Source organism: Lissotriton helveticus, chromosome 7, assembly GCF_964261635.1.
Source record: "Lissotriton helveticus chromosome 7, aLisHel1.1, whole genome shotgun sequence".
In the NCBI taxonomy this organism is placed as follows: domain Eukaryota; kingdom Metazoa; phylum Chordata; class Amphibia; order Caudata; family Salamandridae; genus Lissotriton; species Lissotriton helveticus.
In genome coordinates this window covers 975,687,492-975,693,491 of record NC_136068.1, presented here as the reverse complement: position 1 = coordinate 975,693,491, position 6,000 = coordinate 975,687,492, and the positions used below count along the sequence as shown (strand labels likewise).

General features: G+C 48.8%; 1 protein-coding gene across 1 annotated transcript in view; it reads left to right on the top strand.

Annotated features, from left to right (window-relative positions):
• The first annotated feature begins 3,116 nt into the window (after positions 1 to 3,116).
• The window catches only part of PDGFRB (platelet derived growth factor receptor beta), a 237,670-nt gene continuing 234,786 nt past the window's right edge, over positions 3,117 to 6,000 (top strand). Inside the window, exon 1 of the mRNA XM_078653581.1 lies at positions 3,117 to 3,378. The gene's annotated coding sequence lies outside the window, so the exon portion shown is untranslated. The remainder of the gene's footprint in view (positions 3,379 to 6,000) is intronic.

Sequence of the window (6,000 nt, the reverse complement as noted above, 5' to 3'; positions counted from 1 at the left end):
GACTGTACGTCCACAGTCTATCTGTAATTGTCAACACATCTGACGAGATGTCTATCGTCTCTCTGATAGGTTGCTTACACACACAGTAACTTCCGACCAGCGTCCGTTACTCACGCACTCACTCTTACGTTCCCCCTATCTCGGTCTCTCGGGTGATCAATGGTACCTCATGACCCCCTTCACACTAGTTGACAATTACTCTGGGTGTCCGATACACCCGAACCACTTAAGCTCTCCTTGAACTTAAGATTTCCACCGGTTGCGCGCGCTCACAACCTGTTCCACAGTCACTCTACAGACATTCAACTCCGCCAGACATTACAACATAGATACAATACAAAAACACCGCAATCTAACACGCATAACCCTTTATACTCACTCTCGACCGATACTGCTGCTTTTTCTGTCTCACGTCATCCGGATCTTCATCTGCGGGCTGTTCTTCCGATCATCGATTTCTAGGGGCCTTGGGGTAAGCTAACCTGGCCTAGGTCACCGTCCTCAAGAAGGCAACCATCCTCTATAGCTACCAACTGAAAGGGCGAGATTTTGATCGATACCTTATATCTATTGACCTAAACCTCGATCTGGTCGACTGAACCTTTGTTGCCTGTCTTGGAGGGAAACAGTACACCCATCTGCAAGTTAGTTCACCCAATAAAAGACTCTGCTCCCAAAGATCACGGACAACTTCTAGTTTTCAAAAGTTTATTGTAAAGAAATGATAAGCTGCAAATACAGGCATCTCAGAATGAGATTCACGAGATACACAGGTCCAATTACATACATGTGCTCTCGAAAAGCCCTCAGACGAGCAACAGAAATCACTAACACAAGTTCTAAGAATAATAAAGCTATCAGCATAGACGCATATCTCTCCTTCATTTAGGTTGGAGGAAAACAAACACAGGTTAGGCGTCCCTACCCTGTTCTAGATGGTATCCCTACTTAACCAAATCCCAACCTAACAAAGGTGTCAGCAGTGAATGACCCCCAAGGGAAGTCACTCACTCTAAGTCTCTTGGTGAAAACCTATAGTTCTCCAGTCATGACCCCTCACTGCCTACCCATCCGCTCTCTAAAGGGTCCTCAGGTCTCTGCTCTAACTCCACCCAGGGGTGCTGTCCCTAATACAAAACAGTCAACAACAATTGAGACGCCCCTTGCGAAACGCCTCTCACGTGGTGCAACTTCAGGCTTTTTCCATGATGCTTTGTATTGGGCCTCAGACGTTAGAGTTGACCTTGCTTCTCAGGCTCTCTCCGGCCCGCTGATACCCCTTAAACATTCCAGAACCCTCCTCCATGTCTGGGCCGTCTACTGAACAGACCTCTATTCATTCATTTATAATTGGATCCCCCCCTTCCTGTTGCAGACAGATATCTGCCGCCAAGAACCCAACTCTCATAGACTTCTAAAAAGGCTTGCAACATTTCTCAGCCCAGACATGTACGTGTAAATCAATGCTAAAACATTTCAGGCCTACAATATTTCTCCTAATGATTATAGCATTCAACTTCTTCATTTAATTAAAGCATGTTAATACTCTTATTCTATTATTCAGTAAACATTTTATAAATCCTGGCCCATTAATGCAATGACCAAAAACGTTAATATAATCTGTGTCGTGAAAAGAACCATCTTCCCTTTCAGCTCCAGCTCTGGCCCTGAGGCCTACCACGTTCTGCGTTCAACCACCTACCATCTTACATGTTAACAGCTACACGACATGGATTCAAAATAATAATCACGTCTAATAAAAACATATAATGTCACACATTTCTGTATTAGTTCCACTTCTATTAAATCTCTACATTAGCTATACATTTTTGATATATTTGCAGATACTATTAGCACTCATGGCATTTCTCTTCATGATTTGTGCTTACTACAGGTAAGTGTGATGTACTCATACATTTAAATCAGTTTGCGCTCTCTCAATTGTTAGATGGATGGAGAGGGGTGGATGGATGGATGGCTGGATGGATGGACAGACAGGATGATGGAACAGGATGATGGATGTGTGGATGGATGGAGGGGTGGGTGGATTGATGGATGAATGGGTGGGATTGGAGGTTTATGGAGGGATGCATTGTTGGATGAACGGAGAGGGGTGGGTGGATGGATGGATGGATGGATGGGTGGGTTTGGGGGTCCACGGATGGATGGATTGTTGGATGGAAGGAGACAGGTGAGTAGATAGATGGATGGGTGGGGGTCCACGAATGGATGGATAGTCGGATGGACGGAGAGGGGTGCATGGATGGATGTGTGGGTGGATGGATGGATGAGGGGGTCTACGGATCGATGGATTGTTGGATGGACGGAGACGGGTGGGTGGATGGATGGATGGATGGGTGGGGGTCCACGGATGGGTGGATTGTCGGATGGATGGAGAGGGGTGCCTGGATGGATGGGTTTGTGGGTGGATGGATGGTTGAATGGGTCTTCGGATGGATGAATTGTTGGATGGAGAGGGGGATATGGGTGGACGGACGGACATAGGGATGAATGGATGTCTAAAATTGTTGACAAAGGCCACCCTTTGGTGGAGTGAGATGGAGGGATGGAGGGACACGGACAGATGGACTCCGTGAGATACTGGTCCAGACATGCATGACGAGGAGAGGGTTCAATGCGCCAGTCACCGCGACTGCCAAAGGGACAGCATCAGTCGGCGCGCAGCCTATGAGCTGTCAGCGGGTCAGAGGCTCTCTGGTCTCAGACGTCATGAGTCCTTTGGTGTAGCTAATGACGTCACGCTGTCGGGGACCCCACTCCTCCTGGACTAGCGCTAGGCAGCGCTTAAGGTTCCCAAATGGAGGAAGGGGGCTGGAAAGAGAAGGCGAGTTGTGAACATGCCCTCCTGGTTTCGCGGGGGGGGGGGGGCGGGGGGGGGAGGGGGGCTGGATCTCTGAGAGCTTTGCTGCTTTTCTCTTCGGTTTTTAAGAAAAAAATCCTGATTGCTCCTGACTGATAGAACTTCTGAGTACAGATGGGCTGCTCAAAACCTTAAAATAACCAACCCACGCCCCAAAATCAACGAGAGCCCGCCTCGCTAAAGAGGATAACGCTAAACGCGCTAATAGAAATAATCGGAAGCTTCTATAAAGTTTAAGACGCCCGTTCCATGGTCGTCTGAAGGGCAACGCTCCGCCCCCCAGCCAAGAGCCAATGGGCTGCCTTCCCCAGTGCACCCACCCTTGAGCAGCGGCTGGGGGGCTCCCCACTCTTTCCTTCAGAAGGGCAGCTTTGCAAGACCGTCCGCCCACGGGGAGGTTTGAGCACTCTTCTACCGAAGCTGAGACATTTAAATAGACAAGAGGGCTTTGCGAGCCGGAGGAGGCAGGCAGCGGGGAGCAGGAGAGACCCCTGACGGTAGGACACTTTTCATTATCCTACAGCCAGCTTTTGTTTCAAGCTCTACACAGCAGCACCCACTCCCCTACCCCCCCCCCCCACACACACACAAGTTCTACATTGCAGAGTACCCACCCCCCTCACCCCACAAGTTCTTCACAGCACAGTTCCCACGACCCATCACAGTACGCTAGATAAGTAAACAGTATGCTATGATGCACCTGGGGGCTGTCACTCTCTGTGGGGAACTCGAACGGGAGTACAGTGGGTGAGCATCCTACCAGGGAACACTCGCTACACCTGGGGAACTCATCCCACCCTCTTGTATCCCAGTCCCCGCTTCAAAGCACTGCACCGCGACCTCCTTCTCAAACAACTGGTCCCATGTTCTAACGCAGCACGGACGGACCCTTTCTGTGTTATGACATTTCAAGAATGGGGCTTTAAACTCACAGGTAGTGAGTGCAGCGCGCGAGAAGTACTTTTTTGGTCCTCAACAAACGTCTAGCGGTTTTCAACCCAAAATGAAGGCAGAGGCAGAGTATTAGGGCTATGCAAATATTTCGCACCGACACGCCCACTGCTTTGCTCTGCTGTCTCCTGCACAAAATCTCAGATCGACTGCGCAATGTTAAGGCGGGAGTACTTAAAACCTAGTTTGATTTAGATAAAAACTGAAGTTTGGGGCAGAATTTCCATGTGTGGGGACCCCCAGCAGATGTGGGAGAAGGCGGGCGCGGTCTAATAGGCCCCGCCCCCAGCATTTTTCCTGAGCTCCCTGGAATGTGTCTGGCTGGAGGGACACTAGTTTGCTTTGGATTTAAAGTTGACGGCTAGCAGAAACACCCACATGACTTTATCCATATGCTTTACGTGCATGTTCCAAAGCGACCTACCACCCCCCTCCCGTACTCAACCCCCCTCTTGATAGCTTTTGTACTATTTGTATTTTTGCCTCCGTGCTTTTGTGGAGGTCGAACAACTTCTGTCTGCCTCCTTGAAAGGATGGCTGCCGCGGCCGCCCATATATCTTCATCAGTGGAAGAGACAACCCCTCTCCCCACGGAGTGTCCACAGCGCAAACAATAGAGCCAGATAAAGATGTTCGCGGAATATTTGAAAAGTGGCTGTTGTGATTTTAATGGATGGCTCTTTCGTGCATGTTTAACATTTCTAATCAGCCTTGTTCACTGTACCGATGACATCATTACAAACTTCCCTCATCGTACACAGTACAGGCGGCAAAAAAGCAACAACTCGAATGCCAGCACAATCTGCCTTGGCAGCAGGCAACTTTACAAAGTAGGTCTAGTTTTAGAGATAGTATCACGGGTGACGTCACAAAATACATCATCACATGGCATCACACATGCACCGAAGTGGACAGAGGAGATAGCAATATGGACCACTGTGTAACCACCACATTCTGAAACAGCAGCACTAGACATCTTTAAAATATTACAATTTTTCATACCCATGGCATCTATACGTGAGATAAATGCAGCAGCAGGGAAGTTTAAGGCTTTACCTTCAATCGTGCGTATGACATCACAAGTGACATCACCACCTGTCATCACGCACGGTCTGAAAAGGGACAGCAAAGGCAGCAACTCATGTGGCAATAGAATCAGCCTGGACAGGAGCGTGAAACTTTTAGACAATTGGCTTATTCACACTGTTGATGTCACAGATGACACAATCACATGACGTCACACGCACACTCCACTTTCGTGCCTTCTGATGGCATCACAACTGACACCACACACGAGGTTGCTCACGAACCAGAACAGAGGGCATGACGCATTGGGCAGCAAGGAGTGATATCACACATGGCAATGGTTGTATTTCTCACCTCATTAGCGTTTTTAATATAACACTTGGTCACTACTAATGCCGAGTCGGCTATTCGCCGCTGCCCAGTGGAGCAGAATGCGGATAGCACATCATTGGGCACCAGGTTCCCTTCAAAAGTCTCCTTCGTCTCTACTAATGACGTCACTACGGATACCAGAGAGTAGGCAGTGCAATGCACGGGGTGGAAATAGTTATTTCGTAATCTAGAATCTCTTCTACATACCAGCATCTCTCCTCACAGAGGTGTGATGCAGCACCCACAGCTGTGTACCCTCCTAACCACCCTACTGTCGCCACAACCGCACTGAGAGAATGGTACCTAAACAACGAGTGAAGTCACCCAAAAAAATGAAATTCGTTCATCTCGGATATTTGTGCCGATTACATCGTTCATGACGTCACGCACGGCCCCACGCATCTTTTTGTTGCAATAAGTCGTCGATCCACAGGCTGGAAGTGATGAACACATCGTGGGTCCACCAGGGGGTTGAACCCGTGACCCTACAGACTGACAGCTCTCTTCTGATTGGTTGTGTTTTTTCTTTTTCTTAAGTATGTGGCAGCTGCTGCCCTACCACCATGTGTTGTCAATAAGATTATCATTCCGTGACTCATAAATTGCATGACGTGTCGGTGGTGGCGAGGCAACTTTCTGGTGTTAAACATTCCATTTGGGTGAAACCCCTGCACGCTGAGGGAGGCATCGACTCTGCCAAGATCACACTCATTGTCAGTGAGACAATCGGAGGGCGCCGTCATGCGAGCGTGGCCTGCCACCCAGGTTAT